The sequence below is a fragment of the Maniola jurtina genome, chromosome Z (assembly GCF_905333055.1).
Source record: "Maniola jurtina chromosome Z, ilManJurt1.1, whole genome shotgun sequence".
Classification (NCBI taxonomy): domain Eukaryota; kingdom Metazoa; phylum Arthropoda; class Insecta; order Lepidoptera; family Nymphalidae; genus Maniola; species Maniola jurtina.
Window position 1 is genome coordinate 16,598,216 of NC_060058.1, and position 21,285 is coordinate 16,619,500.

General features: G+C 35.8%; 2 protein-coding genes across 3 annotated transcripts in view; both read left to right on the top strand.

Annotated features, from left to right (window-relative positions):
• Nucleotides 1-17,942, top strand: part of LOC123880756 (dnaJ homolog subfamily C member 11) — a 34,445-nt gene extending 16,503 nt beyond the window's left edge. Inside the window, exons 14-16 of the transcript XR_006799334.1 lie at nt 3,167-3,171; nt 5,861-5,872; nt 17,932-17,942. The gene's annotated coding sequence lies outside the window, so the exon portion shown is untranslated. The remainder of the gene's footprint in view (nt 1-3,166; nt 3,172-5,860; nt 5,873-17,931) is intronic.
• The window catches only part of LOC123880757 (UNC93-like protein), a 140,311-nt gene continuing 127,211 nt past the window's right edge, over nt 8,186-21,285 (top strand). For both annotated transcript variants that reach the window (XM_045929057.1, XM_045929056.1), the window contains exon 1: nt 8,186-8,405. The gene's annotated coding sequence lies outside the window, so the exon portion shown is untranslated. The remainder of the gene's footprint in view (nt 8,406-21,285) is intronic.

The following is a 21,285-nucleotide window of genomic DNA, read 5'->3' on the forward strand; positions in this document are numbered from 1 at the left end:
ACGTCTGTACGCTGACATCGATGAGACTGGTTAGTAAAATTTTTTCCTCAAATCTCTTCACCCACTCACAAGATTTCTCTAAAAATAAAGAAAAAAACTTTATTACATGTAACTACTAACTAATGTAAATAGCTGTTTATTTACTTAACGAAATTATAATTGTTTTTTGATCCAATATTGTATATTTGATTTTGACAATAATTACCTAGATTAGTTAGTACTGAGGGTTATAGTTACCAACTAAATAATCATAGTATATATGTACAAATAAGAAAATATTTGTAACTTTTTTTTAAATAGAATAGCTACACCACCACAATATAATAATCTATTCTCTCACAGTCAATTTTCATTTAGTAAAAAAATATGTATCTCTAACATTCTCAACTAAATAGTTAATACGCAAAGTTTACTGTTAATGAGACTGGATATTAAACTGAGATATTCAAATAAAATCTTTTTTATTTTAATCACATGCAAGTTAGCCCTTTACTATAATTTTAACTGGTGGTAAGTCACGATGCAGTCTAAGATGGAAGTGAGCTAACCTGGAAGGGGGATAGTGCAGTCATTTGGTGCTCAAAAAGAGGGTTACCTGGAAAGTTTTTGGGGAGTTTTGAAAATTGGTGGTTTTTTAAATATCGACGTGCTCTTTCCTAATTTTCATTTTGCTACCTCGTATCTTTGCCGCTCGCGACGCCATTTTGGAAAAATGCCGCCCAAAAAAAGTTTTTTGACGATAACTTCTTTCAAACTCATTTTAGGGTGAACATGGTTATATAATAAATTAAATTAGAGACATTTTCCTACAATTTACGTAGTCACCTTTTTTGTAGACCCAATAGCTTTAGCGTACGAGCGCCACAGAGCCGAATCGCAGAATTTTATTGAGTAAAAAAAATTATATTACTTGTATAATATCTGATAATATTACCCTAAAAACTATGAGTTCAATATTGTAGGTATACTTACGAAAAGATCTGTGAACCCACCGCAATATTATCCCAAGAAAACTCCTACCCCTACATGTTATATGATTAAAGGAAAGGGATTTAGACCATCAGCAATGAACTATACAACGCAGAGAGAGAGAGAGTCATGTTTGAGTCGGTTTATAGAAAGTGTAAGTCTATCTGAGATGATTGTTATCGTCACCCTGTATATCAAACAGTAAACCCCAGAATAAAGAATCAGATACCCTATTGCCGAAACCTTGGTATTTATTTCACAACGATTACCGAGGTGCAGAAACTTATAATAATATTATTAAGATCTGTCATGTCCACCAACCGTCCGAAAAAGTTTTATCGTCCATTGTTCCTATGACTAGAGACTTTATTTATATTTTGGGAAGTATAGATACTTAACCCGATATGCAAAAACCATTAAGAATTTAACTAACACGTAGTATCTCATATTCATCATGATTATCGATTTAGTGATCCTTTATTGGTTGCGAATTACTCGTATTATTAATAGAAACTGTAATCGATATTCAATCGGTCAAAAAATCAACTCAATCCGCGAAGCACACGGAGATGTGTTTGTGTTCTGGTCTATCCCAAAAAGGAAAGAAATACAAAAAGGAAAAAGAGAAAAAAAAATCGGCTAAGTGCGAGTCAGACTCGCGCACTAAGAGTTCCGTACTCGGGTATTTTTTTGGAATTTTGCACGACAAATCAAAAACTATACATTAAAATAAATAAAAATCTGCTTTAGAATGTACAGGTAAAGCCCTTTCATATGACACTTGGCAGAGTTATCTTACTTTGAAAATTGAAACACATTTTAATTTTTTAAATGATGTAACCATAAATTCACGGTTTTCAGATTTATTCCTTTACTTGTTTTATAAGACCTATCTACTTGCCAAATTTCATGATTCTAGGTCAACGGGAAGTACCCCATAGGTTTTCTTGACAGACACGACCGACGGACGGACAGACAGACAGACAGACAGACAACAAAGTGATCCTATAAGGGTTCCGTTTTTCCTTTTGAGGTACGGAACCCTAAAAAGTAGACAGTCAAGAGTATACTCTTGGAAAATTCAACCAGAGCAACCGTGGGGTTGCTTTGGGCGCAATTCGGCATATAATATAACCGAGAGCTGGTTGGTGGAGCCATGGAAGGTGGTGGTATTACACACACCATACACACACACACACACACACACACAGTTCATAGTCAAATCACACAATACTAGAGCTGTCGGCTTGGTGAGGATCAGCTCTGATAACTGATACCTAAGTAGCTACGTACTTTATTCCCCTCTGCGAGCTGTGCGTAGGATCTGGATTTTTTTTAAAATTCAGATACAGTGGTTGTAAGTCATGATGCAGTCATGGAAGCAGGCTAACCTGGAAGGGGTATGGCAGTTTTCATTAAACCCATACACCTTTGGTTTCTACACGGCATCGTACCGGAACGCTAAATCGCTTGGCGGCACGACTGCTGGTAGGGTGTTAACTAGCCACGGCGGAAGCCTCCCACCAGACCAGACCAGACCAGAAGTTTAGGAATTATAAAATTCCAAACCCCTGCCGGAAATTGAACCCGGGACCTCCGACTAATAAGACCACGGCGCTAACCACTGTGCCATGGCTGGTACGTATTGGCTAACGCTTTGACGAGCTACTGTGGCTGAATGCGAGGAAGAGTGACATCTCGTAGTATAGCTTGTGAAGATCGGCTGGTAGAAGATGGTAATAGCTGCACCTGCAAATCTGTGTAGGTGAACATGTCTCTCGATAGAGATTCACTGTCTGTAAACTTAAGTAACCGGTAAGCGCAGTGTAGGACGACCTCCAGCCCGTGGACCGATGACCTGAAGAAGGTGGCGGGGAGCGGGTGGATGAGGAAGGCGGAGGACCGTGTTTGGCGGCGCGCTCTTGGAAAGGCCTATGTCCAGCAGTGGACGCTTACAGGCTGATGGAATGGAATGAAAAAACTTAAGTAAGCTTGTTGCACCTTGCAGTTTTATCTGTGGACTTAAAACGGGATGTATCTGCTTAAATGTCGCACCGCACAGCTCTGCCGATTTCCAGAAAATATTTTAGCTTCATATGAATTTTTATACGGAGATATGTTTCCGAGTATAAGGTACATTATGATTGTCCACGGTAGCTACCAGCTACTTTGTACAGAACTCTTAGTGTCAGTTTTACACAAGTCGACAAAGTTGATAGAGTTCGAGTACCTTACCATTTTTTTAAACAGTTCATCAATAAAATATAGGTAGGTAATATAGGTGAGGTATGTTGCATATTTTTAAAAAGATAAATAAGATTACAGTTTGTTTTGACTTATTGAAATTAAGAACCCGTCAAGTACGACTCGGACACGCACACGAAGGGTTCCGTAATATTGCATCTACAGGAGGTACTTTTTATTTTTATTGCATAGCGGCCATTATGAAATTCGCCATCTTGGTTTTTAGGGTTCCGTACCTCCAAAGGAAAAACGGAACCCTTATAGGATCACTTTGTTGTCTGCCTGTTTGTTTGTCTGTCAAGAAACCTATAGGGTACTTCCCGTTGATCTAGAATCATGAAATTTGGCAGATAGGTAGGTCTTATAGCACAAGTACAGAAATAAATCTGAAAACCGCGAATTTGTGGTTACATCATTAAAAAAAATATGTGTTTCAATTTTCAAAATAAGATAACTATACCAAGTGGGATATCATATGAAAGGGCTTTACTTGTACATCCTAAAACAGATTTTTATTTAGTTTTATGTATAATCGTTTTTGATTTATCGTGCAAAATGTTGGAAAAAATACCCGAGTACGGAACCCTCAGTGCGCGAGTCTGATTCGCACTAGGCCGGTTTTTTTAAATATTTATATAGTGACAATAGAAATACATACTCAATGAAAATTTCAACTCTCTACCTATTACGGTTCATGAGATAAAGGCAGCTGACAGACGCTGGCTGAGAAAGAGACGGATGGGCAGCGGAGGCTTAGTAGTTGCCAGTGTTGCATACCCGAACTTGGCATCCTCTATAAAGAATATTCTTTTGATAATAAATAAACGAGGGGAAAGCAGTTGACGAAAATCTGGTCTCAAGTCTAGTCTACTGAATTCATAATAGCTGTTTAGTCTTGGAGATTTATAATACTATTAAAGTATACCACATCAAGTATGGTCTGCCAACCGATAATTTAGGTGCCTTTTACTTTATTCAGGCAAGGAGGAACAGAAAAATTAAAAATTTATAACACCCTCAACAAGTGAAGGTTACAGTAATACCTAGAAAAGAGCTGATAAGTTTCAATCGGCTGAGCCGATTTACTTGGATTCTAGCTAAGAACACTGTCGATCAAGCCACCTTTCAAACAAAAAAACTAAATTAAAATCGCTTCATTAGTTTAGGAGCTACGATGCCACAGACAGATACACATGTTAAACTTATAACACCTCTCTTTTTGGGTCGGGGGTTAAAATGAGATGTTTTGAATACAGTAAACTTTTGCTATTTTACGCAGCCGTGATGATTATGTAGACTAGTGTTTCGATGCTCGAAAACCATTATCGAGATATGCGATCTCTTACTAGGCGTACCTACTGCATTCTGAAGAAAATATACTCTGAAGTATTTGTCTAAATAACTCTTCACTTGCGACAAATATACCGCGTGACTAATGTGTTTTGTCTTTATTTCAGTTAGTCATAATCTGTAATTATCTACTGTATTTTTCCAGGCTCACTTTTTGTCCGCCTGCGGGATGACTTCAGTCTACGTACCTACAATGCGTGTGAACTAATACAGGGATAGCCATGTTATCTTTTGTCTGTCAACCGTCACTTGAAAATTACTGAAAATTAGCTTTTGCTCGCGACTTCCTTTGCGTGGATTTACACATAAGGCTTTAAGGATTTTGACCTATCTCGTAGTCCGCTTTATTACTTTTTTTTCCAAAATATCGGCCACGCATAAAGCCCTTAAGTATTGATCAATATCATCAATACAAATAATTATTTTTTAACAAGATAAAGTTGAAAACTAAAGCCCGACTGCGATCCTGAAATCCTGGAACGCTGAAATCTTATAGTAAAATTATTTTCTGTCGCTTTTGTAGTACATATTCCTGAACTCAAAATTTTCTCCTCTTTTATTTGACATCCAACTCGATACAAGAGCGAAAAAAAAATTATAAACGCCCACTTCTTTTGATGTGACAATTTCGGAATTTGTGATTCAAATTATCACTGGTCAGAATACTGAATTGACAAGTGTAAATTAAAAATTTATAACACCCCCGACGATCCAAAGTATTTGAGTTTTCCAAAACATCATTTTCAAATAAATAATTATGTATTTAGGCAACGTCCATCTTGACAGCTTGACATTTGTCAATTGACATAATATTATGAACCTAACGGTTATCTAACCTTCTTTTCTACAAGAAAACTAGAAAAGAGCTGATAACTCTTAAACGGCTGAGCCAATTTTTTTAGATTATAGCTAAGAACACTCTCGATCAAGCCACCTTTCAAACAAAAAAAACTAAATTAAAATCGGTTCATTCGTTTAGGCGCTACGATGCCACAGACAGATACACAGATACACAGATACACAGATACACAGATACACAGATACACAGATACACAGACACACAGATACACAGATACACAGATACACACGTCAAACTTATAACACCCCTCTTTTTGGGTCGGGGGTTAAAAATACATCTTATCCAACGACAACTTGCCGAATCGATCGACAATTATGTTATCGAAGGGTTCTGAATCGGCCTGCTGGTCTAGTGGCAGGCTAGGGCTGTAGCTAGTTAGCGAAAAAGCGTGCCGCAAAGCGATTTAGCATTTTGGTACGATGTGTAAAAACCGATAAGTACAATGTTGTGGTAGTTTTGATAAAACTGCCATACCCGCTTCCTTTTTAGACTGTATCATCACTTGCCGTCAAATGAAATAGCAGTCAAGGGCTAACTTGTAATTGAATAAAAAAGCTCTGAATTCGCGAAGCTCATGCAATATCTTTTCCTGACTATTAGCCTAAGAAATCTTGATTAAAATCTAATGGGAAGTTTTCTAATAATGAGGGAACCGATGAATCGACAAACATACAAAGACCAAACTCATAGCAGTCGGAAAATTTGGGCGCTCATTTTCAACAACCACCTCTATCTACTATGCAGTACAAAAATCGTACTCTATGAGCTCTCTAAATTTTGGCGTCGATTCTGGATTCTTTCTCTAAACTAATTTTAGAGCATCTGCGCCTTTTTTTTGAATTGCTAAAAAAGGATGGAAAATGAATTTTAAATTAAAAACTCAAAATTTTTTGTGCTACCTACACTACACATTTGAACACTATGCTCAAGACTGGCAGCTAAAGTCACGAGGTTCGACAGTTTAAAATTAAATTGAGTTTGTTTGTCCTTTTCTTATTACATTGGTAAGAAAAAGATGAGAATACTCAGGAATTTAGTTGACATCAGAATCAGTACCATTGATGGTCACTGTCCATCCGATCATAACCAAAAGCGATTACCAGCCCGCAGCAATCTTTGTTCGGAATTACACATCTAGTGTGTACATAGAGGAGTACTGAGTAAAGGGAGGTTGGCCCCCGTGCCTCGGAAAGCATGTAAAGCCGCCGGTCCTGCGCCTGATCTTTCGCCGATCATGTCAGATTTCCGTTCCATCAGGTTGTAAGAGTGAGAGAATAGAAAAGAATATATTTTTATTCAAGTAAACTTATACAAGTGCTTTTGAATCGTCAAAATAATTTGCTTTTTACGGGTAACCTCCGTATTTCGGAATGCCATTCGAGAAGAACCAGCAAAATACTCAGCGGCAGCTCTTTTTAAGTGTTCAATTTACAATATTATGCCATTCTATGCAAGCAATTGCAGCCCCGCGCATTGCTATAGCGAGTCAAATCGGTGCTTTTTAACCCCCGACCCAAAAAGAGGGGTGTTATAAGTTTGACGTGTGTATCTTTGTGTCTGTGTATCTGTCTGTGGCATCGTAGCGCCTAAACGAATGAACCGATTTTAATTTAGTTTTTTTTTGTTTGAAAGGTGGCTTGATCGAGAGTGTTCCTAGCTATGATCCAAGAAAATCAGTTCAGCCGTTTAAGAGTTATCAGCTCTTTTCTAGTTTTCTTGTAGAAAAGAAGGTTAGATAACCGTTAGGTTCATAATATTATGTCAATAGACAAATGTCAAGCTGTCAAGATGGACGTTGCCTAAATACATAATTATTTATTTGAAAATGATGTTTTGGAAAACTCAGATACTTTGGATCGTCGGGGGTGTTATAAATTTTTAATTTACACTTGTTTACTATCTTTGATTGTATAATATTATGCTTTTTCCAGGAGCATACTTTTAACAGATTTTTTAGACAGTGTAACTGTGTTTGCACACACGCTTGTACGAAGAAAGTTTCAGCCCTGGTGCTGGCAAGCCGCCGCGGAGTGGTCGCTGCTGGAAGGGATCATCACCATCATCATCCACCATTAGACGTCCACGGCTGGACATAGGTGTCTCGTAGGGGCTTCCACCGGCTCCATCCAACGACTCTCAGCGACTAGTCGGTCCATCTCGCTCTACCATTGCTGCGCTTTCGAGTGCGAGGTCGTCATTCTATCACCTTGGGACCCCAACGGTTCCGGAAGGGGTATTTAGGTACTGTTTGTCTCTACATGAGAAAGAGAGTTTTCGACAAGGGTGTGAATACACTACGAGTAGAAGAGTCTTTTTTTGGTTGTTTTCTTGTTTGAAAATATTTTCAGGTTGGTCGAGTATCACAGCCTTGGCGTGGGCAGGCTGCCAAGGGGTGCTCTGTGCCGAAGCAGCCACATATAGCGCCCCCGCTCTCCATACCATACATCAGAAAGTCAGTATTTAGACGTTTCACGGCTTGAAGAGTGTTTCAGCGTGCCTTGGTTGACAACCCTAGTATAGTAGCCGTAGGGAATGGGTGTTTAAAATATATCCTCACATCTGAGAGTTTTCCGCAGGGGTGTCAATAGTTAAATACCTCTATACTAGAAGAAAATATGTTTTTTTAGTTGTTTTCGAGTTCGAAGAGATTTTCAGGTTGTGCGAGTCCGCAGCCCTGGCGTGGGCAGCCGCTGCGGGGTGCTCTGCGCCGGAGCAGCCACATAAAGCGCCCCCGCGCCGCGCGGCCTTCAGTCTCAACGCGCCCGCCAACTCGCTAGCGAGACACCCACTCGCGCGCCGCACCGCACCAACACGACACGCGAGTAACTCGGTACCACGCGCCAGTAAGCCAAAGTGACACGGACACCCGCACCGCCCTTTCTCTCACGCGCTCGAACCGTGTTCCAAGACGTGAATAAGATTGCTAAGCTAAACCGGACTGCTCGTGCTATCTCTAGGAGCTGCATCGACTCTATCACAAAGGGTGAGTGTCCAAGTGTTCTAAATTTTCGCCAGCGATAGCGAATTCGCACAGCGAGTTTCTTTAATTCTTCGGTGAGCTGGTCTTGGTGACTTTCCAAAAGTCGTACCTGCTCGTACATACCACATAGTTACTAGTTCCTTGGATTTCTCACGTTGCCGTTTCGCACGGCCCTTCCCTTGTTTTTAAGGTGAACAGCTTGGAGTTCGGACGTTATTTTGTAAATATCGTACGCGAATTTAGTCGACAGATATTTTTGATGTTTTTTTTTTGTTTTCCACTAAAGTATTAAATACTCCATACCGATGTCACAGTGAAAAGCGGCTGGCGATTCGACGCGAATGTTTGATTCTTTTGTTCGCGCGCTATTCACTTGCGACAGGTATGAAAATATACAAAACCATTATACCTAAAACCTCCTATAGCTCGTAAACGTTGGGTAATAATGAAAAACGTTAATGCTTGAACGAAGCGCTGAATGCTGATTTGTTGATAAGGCAACCTCGAAAATATTAACTTTGCAATTGTGATACTTAACTAACTACCTAGGTTAACTTTTATGCAATTAATTGTCAGGCAGGTACTTAACTAGGTAATTTTTTTAATTTCTTCTTAATAAGTAATTAAAATTGCGCATTGTTCTGTGTGGGCAATTTTAAAAACCATATTATAAAAAAACTATAGATCTATACTAATATTATAAAAAGGTAAAGTTTGTATGTTTATTTGTTGGGGTTAATCTCTGGAACTACCGATAAAACTGACCAAGTGCGAGTTTGGTCTTGCTCTATTAGACATATACCTAACCAAGAAACTTTTGTTTAAACTGAATATTTAAATAGGAAATAAATTTTTCTACCTGAATTCTGAGGTAAATTGAAACCATATGGTAAAAATATGTTCGTTGTGATCTTTTTATTTCTATTTATAACTATTTATTGTCAATAGATATTTTTATTTCTGTTCTTTAAATACAGTATTTCATATCACTCGATCCCACTAATTCAACGGATCAGTTCAACCATTGAACTAGTGCGAATTTTCGTATTATGTTATGTAAATTTCAAATTTCTAACTAGTAGATCCATGTCATACGGACTGACAGCCACACACACAGCAGAGTAACATTGCTGTTTAGACGTAATCCTAAAAACTAAATTATAATGATTAAAAATTTAGGTCATGTAGTTTAGGTATAAGTAGCTGAAATTTCGTTTATACACTTAGTTTACACTAAATAGTATATTTCATTACAAGTGTGGAAAGGCTGTCATTGCAAAGAGTGCCGACAAATGTGTACCCGAGCCGAGGCGTAGCCGAAGACGAGGGTTGACAGTCGGAACAAGTTGCAATGACGGTTCCGCACGTGTACTGAACGACTTAATAAAGTAATAAAAACACAATAAACTCAACTAACTTAATTTAATTTAATTTAAAACAACTTTATTGTTAATAGATAGAAAAAAACTAGGGTCGAAATTACTCATTTTGTGCAACAAACAACTAAACTCGCAAAGAAAATTTCTGAAAAATGGCGCCAACCGTAGAATATAAGCAGAGTTTTTTTTTCTTCACCCATTCTGGTAGGCAAAGGGAACTATGCCCATACAGCCATCTTCAGTAGAAGTTTTTTATTGATATGAAATGAAAATGAAGCCGCCTGTAAATGGAATTATTTGTTGACCTAGCACCCTAGCACCTAAGACTTAAATAATGTATATTTTTTATAAATTCCGGTTCTGTAAATTCTGCTTTAAGTTATGCTACATTTCACTCTATTAACTTTTAAGTATGTTTCTCTTATTTTTTTACTTCATTTACTCTATCTACACACTGTCCTCTTTACCAAAAGTAAACTCACAGAGAATAGGTACCCTGGGTTAAGTTCGCCTTTGTACATTATATTTAAAAACCAACAAATACCTACCGACCTATCCTTTCAAAAAATTTATACCTAACTAAAATTAATATCTGTGTCAGGTTTGTACCTTTTCACCCGTATGGTTTGTATATTTCCTTGCTGGTTAGTCAGAACGTGAAATATTCTAGATTTTTCTGTCTAGGTAATTTGAAATATTTTTACGATAGAAAATAATGACTAACAGTTCATATCTACAGTACGTGCTTCTGATAGTTATTACACCTAGTTACTTTCCGATATGTGGTGTTTGGTAATTAGAATACATTTTTTTATAACTAGGTTATACCTACATAATGATGAAAAATATATCTTTATGTTATAAATAGAGAAACAGATTGATTGACTGACTTATCAACATAACCGCTTAAGCCGCTGGGTCTGGCAGAGCCTCCTTAGAATTTTTCGAAATTTCACCCGAGCGAAGCTGTGACGGATCAGCTAGTCTGTATATTATATTATATCAGAGGAAAACCTGACTGACTGATCTATCGCACAGCTCAAACTACTGAACTGATCGGGCTGTGGCATGCTGCTATTACGACGTAGACATCCGCTAAGAAAGGATTTTTGAAAATTCAATCTCTAAAGGAGTAACAAGTACAGGGGTTTGAATTTTGTGTAGTTCATGCGAACGAAGTCGTGGGCATAAGCTGATCCATACTTCCATACTTAATATTATAAATGCGAAAGTGTGTCTGTTTGTCTGTCTGTCTGCTACCTTTTCACGGCCCAACAGTTTAACCGATTCTGATGAAATTTGGTACAGGGTTAGCTTTTATCCCGGGGACGGACATGGGTTCCTTTTTATCCCGGAAAATCAAAGAGCTCCCATGGGATTCCTAAAAACCCATCCGCTTAACCGATTTGTATAAAAGGTACCTCGGTATGTTTTTACTTGACATAGGCATTTTATCCCGGAAAATCAAACAGTTCCCACGTGAGCTTTAAAAACCTAAATCCACGCGGACGAAGTCGCGGGCATCCTCTAGTTACGTATGTTTTGCTCAGGTAGACCTACTGATTTATTAAGGCTCCTTATCCACTTTAATTAAAAACTGTCAGGACCTTGAGGAATGAAAACTAGGTATAAATCTTTGCGCACTTCGAAATATAGATTTCTGCTGGTCCAGGAATACTACATGAAAATAGAAACCTAAGCATCGCCTAGGGTTATAAGTTATAATAATATTTGAACTAGCTATAGGTAGGTGTCTTGTTTTTGTATGAAATAACACAACTTTAATTAATGTTTTATCACCGTACAAATATAACAAAGACATAAATTTATATTACTATGAAAATAACAATGACTAGGAAATAAGAAATAAGAATATTACCTACATAATATTAGTTTACCTGTCTATTGTTTGTAGGAACTAACACTTTGTACCTACCTACATACCAAAGCGTAGGTTTTCTTTTTATTCATATTGTTTTGCTACAAGTGTAAATTAAAAATTTATAACACCCCCGACGATCCAAAGTATCTGAGTTTTCCAAAACATCATTTTCAAATAAATAATTATGTATTTAGGCAACGTCCATCTTGACAGCTTGACATTTGTCTATTGACATAATATTATGAACCTAACGGTTATTTAACCTTCTTTTCTAAAGAAAACTAGAAAAGAGCTGATAACTCTTAAACGGCTGAACCAATTTTTTTAGATTATAGCTAAGAACACTCTCGATCAAGCCACCTTTCAAACAAAAAAAACTAAATTAAAATCGGTTCATTCGTTTAGGCGCTACGATGCCACAGACAGATACACAGATACACAGATACACAGATACACAGATACACAGACACACAGATACACAGATACACACGTCAAACTTATAACACCCCTCTTTTTGGGTCGGGGGTTAAAAATATGATACCGGTCAAAGATGCCGCAATTCAAAGTTCTCAGTATCGTGCCTATCCACTGCATTGTAGATACAGTACCTATATTTACGTAGCTTCTAGCTTATGTATAGCGTAGGTCTTGCGATCACGGGATCTTGCTTTGTTATTTTTAGGATTCCGTACCCAAAGGGTAAAGACGAAACCTTATTAATGTCATTCTGCTGTCTGTCTGTCTGTCTATCCGTCCGTCTGTCTGTCTATCTGCCCGGATCATGTCACAGATCCCTAGCTCGTAGACGAAATGAGTTTCAAACCTGAAATGGTATTTCAGGCTAGCACTTGGCTACAGTCAGAACTAAGATGGAGCGCGCTTGCTATAAAATGCCTATTGACTCTTAATTTGAAGGAACCCATAATATAAAAAAAAAACTGATGCTAGAAGGGGGTTCGCATAAATCCTCTAAAAACATCATCTCTCTCTCTCTCTCTCTCTCTCTTTGCATCGTACTCCTCATTAATGAGGGTCGTGTCCACTTTGCATTAATTTTATAATGAATGGGATTCATTCTTGGAATAATAATGCGGTGAGTTTCCCAGGACCATATGACTCGACTAAGAGTTTTATTTAAACTATTAGGCTCATCCGGTGTTAGTGATAAAAACACGGAAATAGAGTATAACAAAGTTGCCATTCTATCATAATAATCATAAAACCTTACAAGAAAAGACAAAAATATAATCACGGCCTGCTACGACTTTAAATGCATATTACTTTATTGAGTAAACAATTAATTGAATGATCAATAGACCGACTAATTGTTGTTTTTATCAACTTAACCACATGAACTTATCGAAATGTAGACCTGTTGCTTAGTAAATAATAACGTGTATTATCTACACGAGTTGCTGTGAATACTACCGTAATCGAGATGGTGGTAAGTCAGAAATGGAAGATTCGAGAAAATGGCGCTTAAGAGAAGTTTCCCTAACATTTCCCAGCGCTTTACATACATATTTCCATTAATCAATGTTATTTTTAAGACAAGTTTTTGAAACAAATATGTTTCTATGTATGTGGTTTGCTAGTTTTTTTCTGTCATTTTTTTTTGAACCGGTGTAACTAATAAACTACACATTTTTAAGTCTGAAAAATTACAGATGCAGATATTTTCAGAATATATCTGCAAAACATATTATATTATATATATATATATATTTTCAGAATATATACAGGGTGGTCAAAAAGTCGTGGATCAAACGAAATAGGGAGATAGAGGAGGTCATTTCCAGCAAAAAAGTTTTCCACAGCATGGCCATATTTAAATTGCCCTAAGAGTTATGAATATTTTTGGGTTTTTTATCAAAATACCAGATTCTCTTACATTTAGACTAATTAAAAAAAAATGAGATAAAAAACAATAAAACAAACGATGTTGTGTCATTACTAGATAATGTATAAGCACTACAAACCTTCTATTGAGGCTCTGGCTATCAAATTACAAGAGCAATTAATTTTTTTCCAAAACTTTTAAAGCGTTACCAAAAATTAAGTGTCACTTTAAAAGCGCACTGCGAAAAAAAAATGTACTACGGAAAAGTGACCCTGTATCAGAAAAACTTGCTGATTTAATGCCAATTTAAATGAGGTATAACACATTACTCTTTGTTTCGTAATTCTGGTATTATAATCGTTTTTTCATATCAAGGTGCAAATTTCAGTAGATTAGTTTAATTCAAAATAATTTTGAAGATTATCATGCTGCTAGTTAAACTGCTAGTTTTTTGTACGTTGCAATGTTAGAAACATCACTGTGCTTGTCACACTTAAAATTTGTGAAAAGAACAGAAACTCTTCACTACCACCACGTGCCAGAACTACCCAGAACGCCCTCTTTTCTAGGAAACAAAAGGATAAAAAAAACTATGCCTCTCTTTCACATCCTTCCTTATTCCAACAATGCAAATAGAAAGGATGATTAGTGTGAACGAGAGGCATAGTTTCTTTATCCTTTTGTTTCCTATAAAAGATGAACTACTTGCAAGACGGGCGTTCTGGGTAGTTCTGGCACGTGGTGGTAGTGAAGAGTTTCTGTTCTTTTCACAAATTTTAAGTGTGACAAGCACAGTGATGTTTCTAACATTGCAACGTACAAAAAACTAGCAGTTTAACTAGCAGCATGATAATCTTCAAAATTATTTTGAATTAAACTAATCTACTGAAATTTGCACCTTGATATGAAAAAACGATTATAATACCAGAATTACGAAACAAAGAGTAATGTGTTATACCTCATTTAAATTGGCATTAAATCAGCAAGTTTTTCTGATACAGGGTCACTTTTCCGTAGTACATTTTTTTTTCGCAGTGCGCTTTTAAAGTGACACTTAATTTTTGGTAACGCTTTAAAAGTTTTGGAAAAAAATTAATTGCTCTTGTAATTTGATAGCCAGAGCCTCAATAGAAGGTTTGTAGTGCTTATACATTATCTAGTAATGATACAACATCGTTTGTTTTATTGTTTTTATCTCATTTTTTTTTAATTAGTCTAATTGTAAGAGAATCTGGTATTTTGTTAAAAAACCCAAAAATATTCATAACTCTTAGGGCAATTTAAATATGGCCATGCTGTGGAAAACTTTTTTGCTGGAAATGACCTCCTCTATCTCCCTATTTCATTTGATCCACGACTTTTTGACCACCCTGTATATTGTTAAGCTGTGGATAGTGTAGTTGATTACATATTTGCTAATATTTAATGATAGATTTAAGTTATAGCTTTAATATATAATATGTAATTGTTTATTGTCCCAAATAAATAAAAATTAAATAAAAATAGATAAATAAAACATTGAGACTGATTTGTGTTTGTGAAAAAATCAATACAGGTTGGTTTCTTGTATATGATAGTAGGTACGTCCGAGTCCGACTTGCTCTTAGCCGGCTTTTTTTTAGAAATAATCCACTAAGAAGTGTGTAGTCGTTCACGTATTTTAGTGAATTTGAAATGATGGATAAAGATCGTTGGAAATAGAATTTATATTTATTATTAATTAGTAAAAAGGAAAATTGTTTTATGTAAATGAATTACGCAAAAATACAAGTATATTTTCAATCTTAAAAATATAGCAGATTATGTACTAGTGCCAAAAACATTCATGATAAGTATCGATTGCCTAAAATGACAGCTTCTGAAGACTGTAAGCACCTCTGATTGGCTATGCGTTTTCGCTATTCTACAAAATCTATTGTCGCAGAAAGAAAACCATAAATTCAGCTAATCACAACAATTAAGATTGTAGCAATGATTAATGCATCTTTTCCGCATCGACCAGGCTTTAAAATCGCGGTCAAACACGCAAGTAAAATATTTTTTCTTATCAAAGAAGCAATTATAAAATTTATTCTATTAGACATGAGTGGATTTCTATGGTAATAGTTAATATTTATATTGTGAGTATTGGAAAATTTAATATTTTAACGCATATATAATCGAAGATATAACGCGCAGTTCAAAAGAACCTAATCCGGATTTAACTAGCTCAATCTGGATAGTACTTTATATACAGAGTGCTTTAAAACTTCTACAGACTTGCCAATCGCTAATTCCAATTTCGATCGGCAGTCGACAGTTGCACGGTTTATAGACTGCCAGCTTTACTTAATAATCTCTATGTATTATTAACTAGATTTGTTATGCCAAACTAAAATTGTGTTCTATGAAGTTGTCAAAATTAGTAGCTATCAAACCATCAAATTATAAGTAAAAGTGGGTGCAGCCTGCAATTTTATTGTTCACAACGACTGAATTTTCAACAAAGAAGTCCCATTACGGTTTAAAGTAATGCCACATCCTCAAGATTCAGTTATTCTCTAATGTGACTGCAGTATGTTTGTTTGTATGCATTCGTAATATAATATGTCGGATTGTATAGAATATGTATACGTACAGTTTATTATATTTAACACTTTACAATACCAATTCATGTTAATAGTTATTTTTTAAAGAAAACTTAAACTTGATAACTTATTTTACAATTTTAATCCAATTGACAAATTTTAAAGTTGGAAGTTGGAACGTCTCAGCAGGTAACTTGTTGCCTCGTGTGTAGATGCTTTATAGGAAGCGATATAGGAAGGTAGACGGGTTGCATAACTATATTATTGTGTTAACGTGAACCGTGGTCGGAATAAGTGGCATTTTTATACGATGACTAATTAAGTCTTTAACGATTTGATTTAATTTTCCGTTCCCTTCGTTATCAATGTAATTGTTTCTGCTGGTTCAGCAACGTTGATCCAAGTAGGTACAGATGAGTGACCGAATTTGGAGAAACAAGTCTTATTATTGACAGTTTTAGATCGCAGTTTTATTATTGACACTAAAATCTAACTGATACTTTTTGACGACTTATCTGCTGAGCAGATTTTGACGAAATTTGGTAGATATAGTTTGAATCTCTGAGATCCCGGGAAAATAATGGTTTCCCACAAGATTTTTAAAAAACTACTCAAACGAATTCTCGGGCATCACCTAGCAAAAGAAGTTTTGAAATGCTAATTAGGCAGACACTACAGGCATAGGATTTTAATCACAGAAATATAATTTATTCCGTGTTACTAAAAATACTTAAAATCACCTGTTTGCAATTTAGTAAAATAAAAGATTTGTTGTTTAAATAACGATTAAATTGGCCACGTAAAATTTATTAAAATTTATTACCTAAGCAATTTATTGGCATTTATTTATATTTTTTGTGCACATCGCAACACATAATTCTATATTGATGTGCAACACAGCTATAATAAGATATACCTATACACATTTAAATGACACCTATTCATAAAATAGAGACTTATTAAACTTTATTTATTTAAACACTTTACTGCACACAATAAAAGACATTCACATAGGACATAATAATAATTATTATTATTAGGTAGGTATACATAAAAGATCACACTAATGTGATTCTTGGAGTGAATAAGTGGATTTTATGATTTCTTAAATGATTTTATGTTTTTCTTTTAAATAGATATTTTTGTAACGGTATATTGCAAAACAGTAATAATGGTTTGTATAGTAATTGGCTGAAAGCATAATATTATTCTTTCTGTAACTGTTCATTTCAGTCAATAGTTCATCACATTGCATTGATTATGGTAGAGATTTGGTATGAAGTGACCTAGGATTTTTTTTCTTGTGTAAAAAGGAATTATTGCTTGGTTGTGAAAAAAACTCGCAAAGAAAATCACGAACAAAATCTGTTTATGTACTATACACGTAATATATACACATCATCATCTCTATTAATAACCTATCGCTGGCCCACTACTGAGTACGGGTTTCCTCTCAAAATGAGATTGGCTTAGGCCATAGCCCATCAAGTTGGCCAAGTGCGGACTTGTAGACTTCACACAACTTGAGAACATTACTGAGAAAATAATAAAATGCACATAACTATGAAAAATTTTAGTTCCGACCGTTCGAAGGCCGAAATTTTAACTACCTTTCTATTCCCGTTTTTGTACATATCTAATTATATTATGTTCATATAGTAGATAACATATAAATACTTATAACTGTTTCCATCAGAGTTCATCGTTCCGTAACTATGTAATGACAAAATTGCGAGAATCAAGCGAAAGTTGGGTTAGGTACGAGCAGGTATGCCTACAGTTACAACTAGAGACAAATTACGACAGGTTTTCAGCAATGTTTTGGTTAAGTTTAGTTAGGGTTATTAGATCTAACGCTAAGATTTCCTGATAAAATCCATGTTTATCAAGAAAGGGTGAAAAATATGGTGATTTTCTACAATTATTTAATGTAACCCGCCTGCTTATTTGCTCGCTATTTTTATTAAAAAAAAAAATGTATGGGTTTAATAAAAGCTGCCATACCCCTTCCAGGTCAGCCCGATTCCATGTTAGACTGCATCATTACTTACTAACAGGTGAGATTGCAGTCAAGGGCTAACTTGTATTTTTGTATAAAAAACTAACCTAGCAGCAATGGTAATTGTACAGTCTGATTACCGTCTATTAATTACAAGGAGAAAGTAAGGTGTTCATTTGACAATCTGCCAACTGGATTACGAAACACGTCATTCATAGATTACACACACACGTCTCTCAAATAACTAAACAACACCATTATTCAGTACTAAAATTTTTATTTTATTTTATTATTTATTAAACTTTAATAGAAAATACATATTATTCCTGCTACATTCAATGCCATTAAAACCACAGTTGGTTTTACATAATATATAATTTAAAACTATAAAACTAATATGTATATATACAAATAGCTAGATACATACATATAGAAAACCTTAGCTAGAGGGTAGGTAAGAAAAATCATCATCATTGTGATCTACCTGTCTCCGGTTGATCACTACTGAGGACTTTTGCAGGTAGATAAATGACTATATATTAAGTCATCTAGGTAATTTTTCTTAGGAAAACAAGGAATTACTACATGATTATGAAAAAACTTCAATCAACACAAAGAAAGTCGCGAGCAAAATCTGTTTATTAACCCCCGACCCAAAAAGAGGGGTGTTATAAGTTTGACGTGTGTATCTGTGTATCTGTCTGTGGCATCGTAGCTCCTAAACTAATGAACCGATTTTAATTTTTTGTTTGAAAGGTGGCTTGATCGAGAGTGTTCAGAAATCCAAAAAAAATCGGTTCAGCTGTTTGAAAGTTATAAGCTCTTTTCTAGTTACTGTAACCTTCACTTGTCGGGGGTGTTATAAATTTTTAATTTACACTTGTAGGTATACAATATACGTATCACATAACATAGTACATCATTATTATTATCATAACAATCACCAAACGATCGCTAGATCATTATTTAGTAAGGTTTTCCTCTTAAAAATCAAAAGGGTTTGGCCATACTCTACCACGCTGGCCAAGTGCGGGTTAGCAGACTTCACGCACCGCCGAGAACATCATCGAGAACTCTCAGGCATGCAGTATGCCAAAATTAAAATTGTAGCGTTTTGAGATAATGAAACTTACGCACACAGCTACATAAAAAAAAATTCATTCCGGAGTCGGACCACAAGCTGTGTGTGAGATAGTACTAGTAATAATATGTGATCCTAATCAAAAGTTTTTCATGTCAATGTAAATCTTAGCAAAGTTGGCCGGACCGGTATTTGAAACGAATATATTCAGCGATAAGTAAAACCGGTTCGATGGTAGATTGGGAGCCGGTGGTATTAATTATTTTACATTATATTTGATACAGAATTATTTTAATCACCTGATAAAAATATTTAAGCAAAGGTACTTTTTTTAAAATTCTCCCAAAGTTTAGGTTTATTTTCTGAAGGTAATTTCTACTGCGTGTGAACCGCACACATGTTTTTTTTCTTCTAACTTTATAATGCAAAGATGTAGACGTACTTAAAGCATTAATTTTAAGAAATGACTTCCCATATTTGCTGGTCAACTGTCATGTCAAAAGTACGACTTACCTATTGATGTAGGGAGTAATAAGTATTTTGGGCTTAAGGTCGTAGCTGATTTACACGACTCTGCTCTCACCCATCAAAAGTATGAGCATTCAAATATGGACTTAACATTGTGCTCTGGAGATGCACTTTACAGTGACAACACAAAATAGCTGTAGGCGAGGGGTCGGCGAGTTGTCTGCTAGCTGTATAACAGCAGTGTCGTCTAAGTGGGTTACGACGTTTAGCCTCAGATTTAGGACTAAAATGGTACTTTCGACATGAAAGTTGAAACAAAGACAGAGCAAATATAGCGAGTCCTACCTTAAAATGACATACTGGATGCATCCCAACCCCTCAACAATTGCCACCAGCAGGCTAACTATAAACTTAGATTTGGTAACCTAAATGCACTTGATACAGCTAGACTGGCAGTCAAGGTTTTGAATACCAACCAATTATATACCAACAAAATAATTCAGCCGTTCCAAACATTGCGAAATGTAACAACTACGGCTTTAAAGATCTTTGCGACACTCACAAGCGATATTTAGTGGAATTTATATAGCAACGTCGCTTTTTCTAGGACAATTTGTTAACACAAATTGGTTTGCTTTCAAAGTACATACCTAGTTTATTTATTTAGTTGTTGAATGACCGATTTAGAAGTATTCCGCATATTCATAGGCCTTATGTTTGAGTACCTAATATGTTTATAATCTAACAAGCTGATACCCGCGACTGCGTTCGCGTTTATTTGGATTTTAAGAACTCCGTGAAAACTCTTTAATTTTCCGAGATAAAAATAAGCCTATGCCACTCTACGGGTTTTTAACTATAAACATGCAAAAAATCATGTTGATTCGTTGGTCCTTTGCGACGTGATTGAAGGACAAATCAACAAACTAATAAACCAACAAACAAACACACTTTAGTATGTATAATATGGGTTGTAATCAATATTAATGGTAGAGCCTTATGGCAGTAATCATTAAATATTTGTTTCGCCTAAAAATATGTACATAAGGTAATATGACTAGTATCTTAAGCACTTTACTGTGTTATGATGAACCCCTGCTGTATTATGATACCAATCATGATTTAAATCATACAAATATTATACTGATTGACGATGCTTTAGATACTAGTGGGGTGGCTTTATGCCCTGACGGATGCCTTTAGTATAGTCTAGTCCACACAAGTTTTGTACCTACATAAGTTTGAGATGTCATAACTATAGGTGATAATCCAGACGCACCCCTTGTAAAACTAGAAAAAAAACCAAAATATTTTACAAAATGCAACAAAAGTAAAAAGAACCCAAACCCTCTAATCGATAAGAATACATTCCTCGAGTAAAATATGAGTAATGACAAAAATACATACGCGAGTACTGGGGCAAAATAAAAATAAACAGTTTCTGGTTTCCGCGATCATTAATGATAAACAGGTCTTGGAGACATGCAAAATCAACTAACCAACCTTTAAGTGCACACGGTCTTGTTTTTGTTTTAAAATAGGCTAGCGCTTGGCTGCAACCAGACTTGCTGGCAAGAGGATGAAAGGAACCGTAAATATGTGCATCTGTGTATCTGTCTGTGGCATCGTATCTCCTAAACTATTGAACCGATTTTAATTTAGTTCTT